At 47.1% G+C, this 12,034-nt stretch overlaps 1 pseudogene; it reads left to right on the forward strand.

Annotated features, from left to right (window-relative positions):
• The first annotated feature begins 320 nt into the window (after positions 1 to 320).
• Positions 321 to 4,151, forward strand: LOC135567036 (zinc finger protein Pegasus-like; annotated as a pseudogene).
• Positions 4,152 to 12,034: the final 7,883 nt, after the last annotated feature.

Below are 12,034 nucleotides of genomic sequence, written 5' to 3' on the forward strand. Positions count from 1 at the left end.
ACATGTCCTAAAAACAACAATGTGAACGAAGAAACCGCTTTTGCATGACTTATTCGTCTCACCTTTGAGAAGCACCTGATCAAGGGCGAAGCCATGTTTTTCTCTTGTTTACATCTGAGTGTGTTCACTTTCCTATTGACCGGGTGAAACAGCGACCGTGGAACGGTTTTCGCATGTTTCACTTTGGTGTAACGTGATCAGCTTTTACTCGTGTCTTCAATTTTATATACGCAGGGTATCTTTAATCAAATAAACATATTTCTCTAGGCAAACCCTTTCTCTTTCTGCTGTTGTATTTCCAACTAGGAGCTTTTCACTGACAGTCAGCTTTGTGCTTCTGAAATGGGAGTCATTTTACTGTTGCATAGCTACTATAACACATAGAGCTCCCTGCTCTCTCTCTTTGTTTTAGCACAACCAGATAACATTAACTTGTCATCACATATATTTTGATTGTCTAGATAGTGTTTGAAATGTCCACCTTGACATCGGTCTTAGAATTAACATAAGAACGGATGGGAAAGCGTAAAAATTGTCGTGTATATATATATTTTTAACGGTGCTGTGATTGACGACCAGCTGGTAAGTAAAATGTCTAGCTCACATTATTAACGTGATATTAACTAACGTTAACGAGCAACGCCGGTAGTAGTGGAGTTATGGGCGGTGTATCAACATGCTGCGTGTCATGTTGCCACTGTTATGAGATGTTTTTGGGTGACAACATACTTATCATCGTGACTGACTGCCCACATAATGGTTTATGGTTATGGCTCGTCTTTGATCATGACTCTCAGTTCCATTACATTGAAAGAGTCATTGGATGAAGGCGTTTTCTGTAAGGGGGAGTTTTATTAATAAGAGCCGCGACGGCCGGTCTGAACATTAACCGCATAGCTGTACGGTTTTTGGAATCATAATAACCGTATCTTTCATATCGGGCGAAAAAATAAATAAGTTGTTAAACTGACACGCCTTTATTGGGTTAGATTCCCACACGGCCATATTTACACGTTACTGCATCTAACCTGTGTCTAAACGGAAGACCGATGCCACAAACTGTTTTCACTGAAAAATACTGTCGGCTGCAGCGGTTAAAACACTACGCTACATAAAATGTTTATTTTGCATTTGTGAAATTATTTTGTTGTGCTATCAAAAGTCGAGCGATTTATATTTCAAGAACCGTACCGCAATCGATTCAAGTTTAGACGGGAGTATTTGGCTGTTTTGGCATCCAGAGCCATTTCCTTTAATTTTAATTGAACCATTCAGAACAAATTCTTATTTTCAATGACGGCCTAGGAACAGTGGGTTAACTGCCTGTTCAGGGGCAGAACGACAGTCGGGGATTTGAACTTGCAACCTTCCGGTTATTAGCCCAACGTTCTAACCACTAGGCTACCCTTAAACAGAACATGTAAGTTCTTTGGACTAAGGAGTAACGTTAGGCTCATTTAGTCTAATATCGGGCTATAGGTCATGGCATACATGTAACAATGTGATTATCATGTGGTTCATTATGTTAAATCGTCAAGCAGGTAGCCTAGTGGTTAGAGTGTTGGACTAGCAACCGAAAGGTTGCAAGATCAAATCCCAGAGCTGTCAAGGTACAAATCTGTCGTTCTACCCCTGAACAAGGCAGTTAACCCACTGTTCCTAGACCAGTTAACCCACTGTTCCTAGACCAGTTAACCCACTGTTCCTAGGCCAGTTAACCCCACTGTTCCTAGACCAGTTAACCCACTGTTCCTAGACCAGTTAACCCACTGTTCCTAGACCAGTTAACCCACTGTTCCTAGACCAGTTAACCCACTGTTCATAGACCAGTTAACCCACTGTTCCTAGACCAGTTAACCCACTGTTCCTAGACCAGTTAACCCACTGTTCCTAGACCAGTTAACCCACTGTTCCTAGACCAGTTAACCCACTGTTCCTAGACCAGTTAACCCACTGTTCCTAGACCAGTTAACCCACTGTTCCTAGACCAGTTAACCCACTGTTCCCAGACCAGTTAACCCACTGTTCCCAGACCAGTTAACCCCACTGTTCATAGACCAGTTAACCCACTGTTCCTAGACCAGTTAACCCACTGTTCCCAGACCAGTTAACTCCACTGTTCCTAGACCAGTTAACCCCACTGTTCCCAGGTAGGCCGTCATTGTAAATAAGAATATCTTCTTTTAACTAGCTTGCTTAGTTAAATAAAGGTTTTAAAAAAAAATAAAAAATATTATTGCCTTATCTTACAGGTTTCGGGGGGAGTGATCAGAAGTCATCATATAACACCCCATCTTGCCAAATGGATGATGATCTGAAACCTCTGGATTTCATAAAGGACTTTCAAGAGTACCTGACACAGCAAACGCACCATGTCAACATGATCTCGGGCTCTGTCGGTGGGGAGATAGAGCCCGACCACCTCCAAGCTGGTGATGAACACTATCAGAGTCATTTACTTTTAACTTATGATGTATATATATATATATATATATATATATATATATTTTTTTTTAAATCGCTGACTGTAAAGTATCTATTTAATTCTGTGTGTTGTCGTCTCCTCTCCCGGTAGTAGCATCTCTCCCAGACCGTGATCATCTCAATGGGTCGGTGGAAGTCTCTCTGGACGACGGCTCTGGGCTGCTGGTGGACGGCTTCCAGAGGACCTTCGACGGCAAACTCAAGTGTAGCTACTGCAGCTACGCCAGTAAAGGCACCGCTCGCCTGATAGAGCACATCAGAATTCACACAGGTAAAAATGGACCAGCCCATCTGGCATTTGCCTAACATGCCAGATGGTCAGTTACGCCCCCTTTGCACCGCCCATATAGTTAGGATCTGATTTTCTTTTAAACTTGTATTTATATTGTGTGACGTTACATTTGAATGGATGTTGGAGTTGTGCCGAGATGTCGCCTGATAGAGCACATCAGAATTCACACAGGTAAAAATGGACCGGCCCATCTGGCATTTGCCCAACATGCCAGATGGTCAGTCCGCCCCTTTGCACCGCCCATATAGTTAGGATCTGTTTTTTTATTTTTTAAAACTTGTATTTATATTGTGTGACGTTACATTTGAATGGATGTTGGAGTTGTGCCGAGATGTTCAAATAAATCTAAACATTCCCTCTTTGTTGATTTGACAGGAGAGAAGCCTCACCGCTGCCAGCTGTGCCCCTTCGCCTCTGCCTCCTACGAGCGCCACCTTGAGGCCCACATGCGCTCCCACACGGGGGAGAAGCCTACAAGTGTGACCTCTGCTCCTTCTGTTGCAGCGACCGCAGCAACCTGTCCCACCACCGCCGGCGCCGCCACAAGCTTTACCCATGAAGGGCGGGGCTGCCCGCCTACTTCCCTGTCCAACAAGAAGATGCTGAACGTCCTACAGAAGAAGAGTGGCAGCTCCTGGGCCTGGGAGGCTACAGCAGACACCTCCTCATCAACTTCAGCCCTCCCTCCATGGTGGTGGGGAAACCAGACTACCTGAACCACGAGGTGTGCGAGAGCGATGTGAAGGACCATGGGACTGGAGGAGGAGGAGCCAGCAGGGATGTCAGCAGTGACATGATGGTGGACAATAATCCTCTGAACCAGCTGTCTCGCTGGCAGGCCAGTTGTTCAACCTCCCCAGTGGACCAGACCCTGTGTCTCCTGACAGACTGTCCTGTAACGACATCAAGCCGTTCCTCATCCAGCAGGCCTCTGGTGCACCGATTGCAGTGTCAGTATCTTTGTCCACCAGTCAAAGTGGTGCCCACCACCACCACTACCACCACCACCACCACCAAACCTCCTCCCCAACCAGCCCCGAGGACCTCCAACCGCCTGCAGGCCATAGCAGGAACTACAGCCCCAGCCCGTGGACCCAGAACCCAGCAGTGAGCACAGTGCACACACACGCACCAGCTCAGCTAGCATTAGTAACAGCCAGCCCAGTACCCCTGCCCTGCTCGGCACACAGCACCCAGACCCACAGATGCTGCACAGCTGCCAGCACTGCGACACCTACTTCTCTGACAACATCATGTATACCGTTCACATGGGTTGCCACGGCTCTGAGAACCCCTTCCAGTGTAATGTCTGCGGGTGTAAGTGCAGGGACAAGATGACTTCGCTTGCCACTTAGCTCGCGGGCAGCACACGTGACTGACTTCCACGGTAACCCCGGGAGATGAATTCCAACGATGTTTGGTCGTCTCACCGAGAACAGAACTTATTCCGTGTTTATGATAATCAGGGATCAGAGCGATTCTGATCTAGATTTTATTGTGTCGTTTTTAAAATTTATTTTATGATATAACTTAAGAGAGTGAGTGTTACTTTGAAATGAGGAATTGATGTTTCTATAAATGGGAACGCAATCTGGAGGTTGGAGACATTTATCACGTGTCCTCCTCGGTGCCGTCTGAGAATTTAAAGGAAGTCACTTCTTATTTTTAAAATGTAACCTTTTATTTAACGAGGCAAGTTGGTTAAGAACAAATTCTTATTTACAATGACGCCTACCCCTCCGGGCCAAGCCTTGACAAGGCTGGGCCAATTGTGTACTGCCCTATGGGGATGTTATACAGCCTGGATTTGAACCAGGGACTGTTGTGACGTCTTAGCACCTTGATGCAGTGCCTTAGACCGCTGCGCCACACGAGCCCAACTCTGAATTAGTTACATAAATATTGGTATTATTTACATGGTATTCAATTTATAGTTTAAATGGCGAATAGCAAGGTATCTGGTTGCTGAGACTAGAGTTTAAACAGTTTTGGCCTTATCTTTTATTTTATTGATTTATTTCACCCTTTATTCCAGATTGATTCCATGTGTTCTCTGTTCCACATTCAGTTGATTCCATGTGTTCTGTTCCACATTCAGATTGATTCCATGTGTTCTCTGTTCCACATTCCAGTTGATTCCATGTGTTCTCTGTTCCACATTCAGATTGATTCCATGTGTTCTCTGTTCCACATTCAGATTGATTCCATGTGTTCTCTGTTCCACATTCAGATTGATTCCATGTGTTCTCTGTTCCACATTCAGATTGATTCCATGTGTTCTCTGTTCCACATTCAGATTGATTCCATGTGTTCTCTGTTCCACATTCAGATTGATTCCATGTGTTCTCTGTTCCACATTCAGATTGATTCCATGTGTTCTCTGGTCCACATTCAGATTGATTCCATGTGTTCTCTGTTCCACATTCAGACATCCTCTGTTGCTGCCAATCACATAATTTCTTTCCTTCAGCTAGCCTTACTGATTCATATTAACTGGTGCTCTTTAGCTAATTTCCTAAATGAACAATGATCTCTAGCTTAAATACAATTTGCGTTCTGAGACAAATCATTCGGACTTGGATAAATCGTACTTCATCAAAAGGCCAAAGTATTCTTCTGAACCTGTTTTTAAAAAGTATTTAAAAGTATTTCACGTAACAGTTGTAGCAGTGTTGGAAATGATTGTGGTCCTTACAGACAGTAACGTAACACCACCCTTTCCTGAGTATTGAAATGATTTGCACAGATCAGAGCCTGGAGTTTTGTTTTTCATATTGTATGTTAAAAAGGTTTCCTGTTTGTTTTCTGGAAACGTAGATTGATGTAGCCGTGTCTAATGGTCCCCGTATTGGAGTGGTGTTTTCTATGCAGTGATCTAGGATGTGTAGGATTGGCTCCCAATCAATGATCTATATTGGACTATGGAGAAAGTAATGTTATGATATGAAACACCACAGGGTAGAAATATGTAGATTCTGATTTACACTGAAGAAAAATATACATTTAAAAATGTAAAAGATTCAAAGAGTTACAGTTCATATGAGGAAATCAGTCAATGTAAATAAATTAATTAGGCCCCTAATCTATGGATTTCACATGACTGGGAATACATTCATTAGGCCCTAATCTATGGATTTCACATGACTGGGAATACATTCATTAGGCCCTAATCTATGGATTTCACATGACTGGGAATACATTCATTAGGTCCCTAATCTATGGATTTCACATGACTGGGAATACATTCATTAGGCCCTAATCTATGGATTTCACATGACTGGGAATACATTCATTAGGTCCCTAATCTATGGATTTCATATGACTGGGAATACATTCATTAGGCCCCTAATCTATGGATTTCATATGACTGGGAATACATTCATTAGGTCCTAATCTATGGATTTCACATGACTGGGAATACATTCATTAGGTCCCTAATCTATGGATTTCACATGACTGGGAATACATTCATTAGGCCCCTAATCTATGGATTTCACATGACTGGGAATACATTCATTAGGTCCTAATCTATGGATTTCACATGACTGAGAATACATTCATTAGGTCCCTAATCTATGGATTTCACATGACTGGGAATACATTCATTAGGCCCTAATCTATGGATTTCACATGACTGGGAATACATTCATTAGGCCCTAATCTATGGATTTCACATGACTGGGAATACATTCATTAGGTCCCTAATCTATGGATTTCACATGACTGGGAATACATTCATTAGGCCCTAATCTATGGATTTCACATGACTGGGAATACATTCATTAGGCCCTAATCTATGGATTTCACATGACTGGGAATACATTCATTAGGTCCCTAATCTATGGATTTCACATGACTGGGAATACATTCTTTAGGCCGTAATCTATGGATTTCACATGACTGGGAATACATTCATTAGGCCCCTAATGTATGGATTCCACATGACTGGGAATACATTCATTAGGTCCTAATCTATGGATTTCACATGACTGGGAATACATTCATTAGGCCCCTAATCTATGGATTTCACATGACTGGGAATACATTCATTAGGTCCCTAATCTATGGATTTCACATGACTGTGAATACATTCATTAGGTCCCTAATCTATGGATTTCACATGACTGGGAATACATTCATTAGGCCCTAATCTATGGATTTCATATGACTGGGAATACATTCATTAGGCCCTAATCTATGGATTTCACATGACTGGGAATACATTCATTAGGTCCTAATCTATGGATTTCACATGACTGGGAATACATTCATTAGGTCCCTAATCTATGGATTTCACATGACTGGGAATACATTCATTAGGTCCTAATCTATGGATTTCACATGACTGGGAATACATTCATTAGGCCCCTAATCTATGGATTCCACATGACTGGGAATACATTCATTATGCCCTAATCTATGGATTTCACATGACTGGGAATACATTCATTAGGTCCCTAATCTATGGATTTCACATGACTGGGAATACATTCATTAGGTCCTAATCTATGGATTTCACATGACTGGGAATACATTCATTAGGTCCCTAATCTATGGATTTCACATGACTGGGAATACATTCATTAGGCCCTAATCTATGGATTTCACATGACTGGGAATACAAACCAACAAACCTTAACAAACAGAACAGGGGAGTGGATCAGAAAACCAGTCAGTATCTGGTGTGACCATTTGCCTCATGCAGCGTGACACATCTCCTTCACATAGAGTTGATCAGGCTGTTGATTGTGGCCTGTGGAATGTTGTCCCACTCCTCTTCAAATGGCTGTATGAAGTTTCTGGATATTGGCGGGACCTGGAACCACGCTGTCGTACACGTCGATCCAGAGCATCCCAAACATGCTCATTGAGCGACATGTCTGGTGAGTATACAGGCCATGGAAGAACTAGGACATTTTCAGCTTCCAGGAATTGTGTACAGATCATTTCGACATGGGGATGAGCATTATCATGCTGAAACATGAGGTGATGGCGGCGGATGAGTGGCACGACAATGAGCCTCAGGATCTCGTCACAGTATCTCTGTGTATTCAAATTTCCATCGATAAAATGTAATTATGTTCGTTGTCCGTAGCTTATGCCTGCCCCATACCATAACCCCACCACCGCCACCATGGGGCACTCTGTTCACAACGTTGACATCAGCAAACCGCTTGCCCACACGACGCCAAACACACGGTCTGCCATCTGCCCGGTACAGTTGAAACCAGGGATTCATCCGCGAAGAGAAAACTTCTCCGTGTTCGTGCCAGTGGCCATTGAATGTGAGCATTTGCCAACTGGAGTCGATTACGATGCAGAACTGCAGTCAGGTCGAGACCCTGGTGAGGACGACGAGCAGATGAGCTTCCCTGGGACGGTTTGTAACAGCCTGTGTAAAATATCTATGGTTGTGCAAACCATTTACATTACATTTAACATTTTTACATTTAAGTCATTTAGCAGACGCTCTTATCCAGAGCGACTTACAAATTGGTGCTTTCACCTTATGACATCCAGTGGAACAGCCACTTTACAATAGTGCATCTAGGTCTTTTGGGGGGGGGGGGGGGGGGGGGAGAAGGATTACTTTATCCTATCCTAGGTATTCCTTAAAGAGGTGGGGTTTCAGGTGTCTCCGGAAGGTGGTGATTGACTCCGCTGTCCTGGCGTCGTGAGGGAGTTTGTTCCACCATTGGGGGGCCAGAGCAGCGAACAGTTTTGACTGTTTGACAAACCCACAGTTTAATCAACAGTCCGGGTGGCTGGTCTCAAATCCCACAGGGGAAGAAGTTGGATGTGGAGGTCCTGGGCTGGCAGGGTTACACACTGGGGTTGTGAGGCCGGTTGGACGTACTGCCAAATCCTCTAATGCCACATCTGGGGTTGTGAGGCCGGTTGGACGTACTGCCAAATCCTCTACTGCCACATCTGGGGTTGTGAGGCCGGTTGGACGTACTGTCAAATCCTCTACTGCCACATCTGGGGTTGTGAGGCCGGTTGGACGTACTGTCAAATCCTCTACTGCCACATCTGGGGTTGTGAGGCCGGTTGGACGTACTGCCAAATCCTCTACTGCCACATCTGGGGTTGTGAGGCCGGTTGGACGTACTGCCAAATCCTCTACTGCCACATCTGGGGTTGTGAGGCCGGTTGGACGTACTGCCAAATCCTCTACTGCCACATCTGGGGTTGTGAGGCCGGTTGGACGTACTGCCAAATCCTCTACTGCCACATCTGGGGTTGTGAGGCCGGTTGGACGTACTGCCAAATCCTCTAATGCCACATCTGGGGTTGTGAGGCCGGTTGGACGTACTGCCAAATCCTCTAATGCCACATCTGGGGTTGTGAGGCCGGTTGGACGTACTGCCAAATCCTCTACTGCCACATCTGGGGTTGTGAGGCCGGTTGGACGTACTGTCAAATCCTCTACTGCCACATCTGGGGTTGTGAGGCCGGTTGGACGTACTGTCAAATCCTCTACTGCCACATCTGGGGTTGTGAGGCCGGGGTTGACGTACTGCCAAATCCTCTACTGCCACATCTGGGGTTGTAGAGGCCGGTTGGACGTACTGCCAAATCCTCTACTGCCACATCTGGGGTTGTGAGGCCGGTTGGACGTACTGCCAAATCCTCTACTGCCACATCTGGGGTTGTGAGGCCGGTTGGACGTACTGCCAAATCCTCTACTGCCACATCTGGGGTTGTGAGGCCGGTTGGACGTACTGCCAAATCCTCTAATGCCACATCTGGGGTTGTGAGGCCGGTTGGACGTACTCCAAATCCTCTAATGCCACATCTGGGGTTGTGAGGCCGGTTGGACGTACTGCCAAATCCTCTACTGCCACATCTGGGGTTGTGAGCCGGTTGGACGTACTGTCAAATCCTCTACTGCCACATCTGGGGTTGTGAGGCCGGTTGACGTACTGCCAAATCCTACTGCCACATCTGGGGTTGTGAGGCCGGTTGGATCGTACTGCCAAATCCTCTACTGCCACATCTGGGGTTGTGAGGCCGGTTGACGTACTGCCAAATCCTCTAATGCCACATCTGGGGTTGTGAGGCCGGTTGGACGTACTGCCAAATCCTCTACTGCCACATCTGGGGTTGTGAGGCCGGTTGGACGTACTGCCAAATCCTCTACTGCCACATCTGGGGTTGTGAGGCCGGTTGGACGTACTGTCAAATCCTCTACTGCCACATCTGGGGTTGTGAGGCCGGTTGGGCGTACTGCCAAATCCTCTACTGCCACATCTGGGGTTGTGAGGCTGGTTGGACGTACTGCCAAATCCCCTAATGCCACATCTGGGGTTGGGAGGCGGTTGGACGTACTGCCAAATCCTCTACTGCCACATCTGGGGTTGTGGAGGCCGGTTGACGTACTGCCAAATCCTCTACTGCCACATCTGGGGTTGTGAGGCCGGTTGGACGTACTGTCAAATCCTCTACTGCCACATCTGGGTTGTGAGGCCGGTTGGACGTACTGCCAAATCCTCTACTGCCACATCTGGGGTTGTGAGGCCGGTTGGACGTACTGTCAAATCCTCTACTGCCACATCTGGGGTTGTGAGGCCGGTTGGACGTACTGCCAAATCCTCTAATGCCACATCTGGGGTTGTGAGGCCGGTTGGACGTACTGCCAAATCCTCTACTGCCACATCTGGGGTTGTGAGGCCGGTTGGACGTACTGCCAAATCCTCTACTGCCACATCTGGGGTTGTGAGGCCGGTTGGAAGGTACTGCCAAATCCTCTAATGCCACATCTGGGGTTGTGAGGCCGGTTGGACGTACTGCCAAATCCTCTACTGCCACATCTGGGGTTGTGAGGCCGGTTGGACGTACTGCCAAATCCTCTACTGCCACATCTGGGGTTGTGAGGCCGGTTGGACGTACTGTCAAATCCTCTACTGCCACATCTGGGGTTGTGAGGCCGGTTGGACGTACTGCCAAATCCTCTACTGCCACATCTGGGGTTGTGAGGCCGGTTGGACGTACTGTCAAATCCTCTACTGCCACATCTGGGGTTGTGAGGCCGGTTGGACGTACTGCCAAATCCTCTACTGCCACATCTGGGGTTGTGAGGCCGGTTGGACGTACTGCCAAATCCTCTAATGCCACATCTGGGGTTGTGAGGCCGGTTGGACGTACTGCCAAATCCTCTACTGCCACATCTGGGGTTGTGAGGCCGGTTGGACGTACTGCCAAATCCTCTACTGCCACATCTGGGGTTGTGAGGCCGGTTGGACGTACTGCCAAATCCTCTACTGCCACATCTGGGGTTGTGATGCCGGTTGGACGTACTGTCAAATCCTCTACTGCCACATCTGGGGTTGTGAGGCCGGTTGGACGTACTGTCAAATCCTCTACTGCCACATCTGGGGTTGTGAGGCCGGTTGGACGTACTGCCAAATCCTCTACTGCCACATCTGGGGTTGTGAGGCCGGTTGGACGTACTGTCAAATCCTCTACTGCCACATCTGGGGTTGTGAGGCCGGTTGGACGTACTGTCAAATCCTCTACTGCCACATCTGGGATTGTGAGGCCGGTTGGACGTACTGCCAAATCCTCTACTGCCACATCTGGGGTTGTGAGGCCGGTTGGGCGTACTGTCAAATCCTCTACTGCCACATCTGGGGTTGTGAGGCTGGTTGGACGTACTGCCAAATCCTCTAATGCCACATCTGGGGTTGTGAGGCCGGTTGGACGTACTGCCAAATCCTCTACTGCCACATCTGGGGTTGTGAGGCCGGTTGGACGTACTGCCAAATCCTCTAATGCCACATCTGGGGTTGTGAGGCCGGTTGGACGTACTGCCAAATCCTCTACTGCCACATCTGGGGTTGTGAGGCCGGTTGGACGTACTGCCAAATCCTCTACTGCCACATCTGGGGTTGTGAGGCCGGTTGGACGTACTGCCAAATCCTCTACTGCCACATCTGGGGTTGTGAGGCCGGTTGGACGTACTGTCAAATCCTCTACTGCCACATCTGGGGTTGTGAGGCCGGTTGGGCGTACTGCCAAATCCTCTACTGCCACATCTGGGGTTGTGAGGCCGGTTGGACGTACTGCCAAATCCTCTACTGCCACATCTGGGGTTGTGAGGCCGGTTGGACGTACTGCCAAATCCTCTAATGCCACATCTGGGGTTGTGAGGCCGGTTGGACGTACTGCCAAATCCTCTACTGCCACATCTGGGGTTGTGAGGCCGGTTGGACGTACTGCCAAATCCTCTACTGCCACATCTGGGGTTGTGAGGCC

The sequence above is a fragment of the Oncorhynchus nerka genome, unplaced genomic scaffold (assembly GCF_034236695.1).
Source record: "Oncorhynchus nerka isolate Pitt River unplaced genomic scaffold, Oner_Uvic_2.0 unplaced_scaffold_2697, whole genome shotgun sequence".
In the NCBI taxonomy this organism is placed as follows: domain Eukaryota; kingdom Metazoa; phylum Chordata; class Actinopteri; order Salmoniformes; family Salmonidae; genus Oncorhynchus; species Oncorhynchus nerka.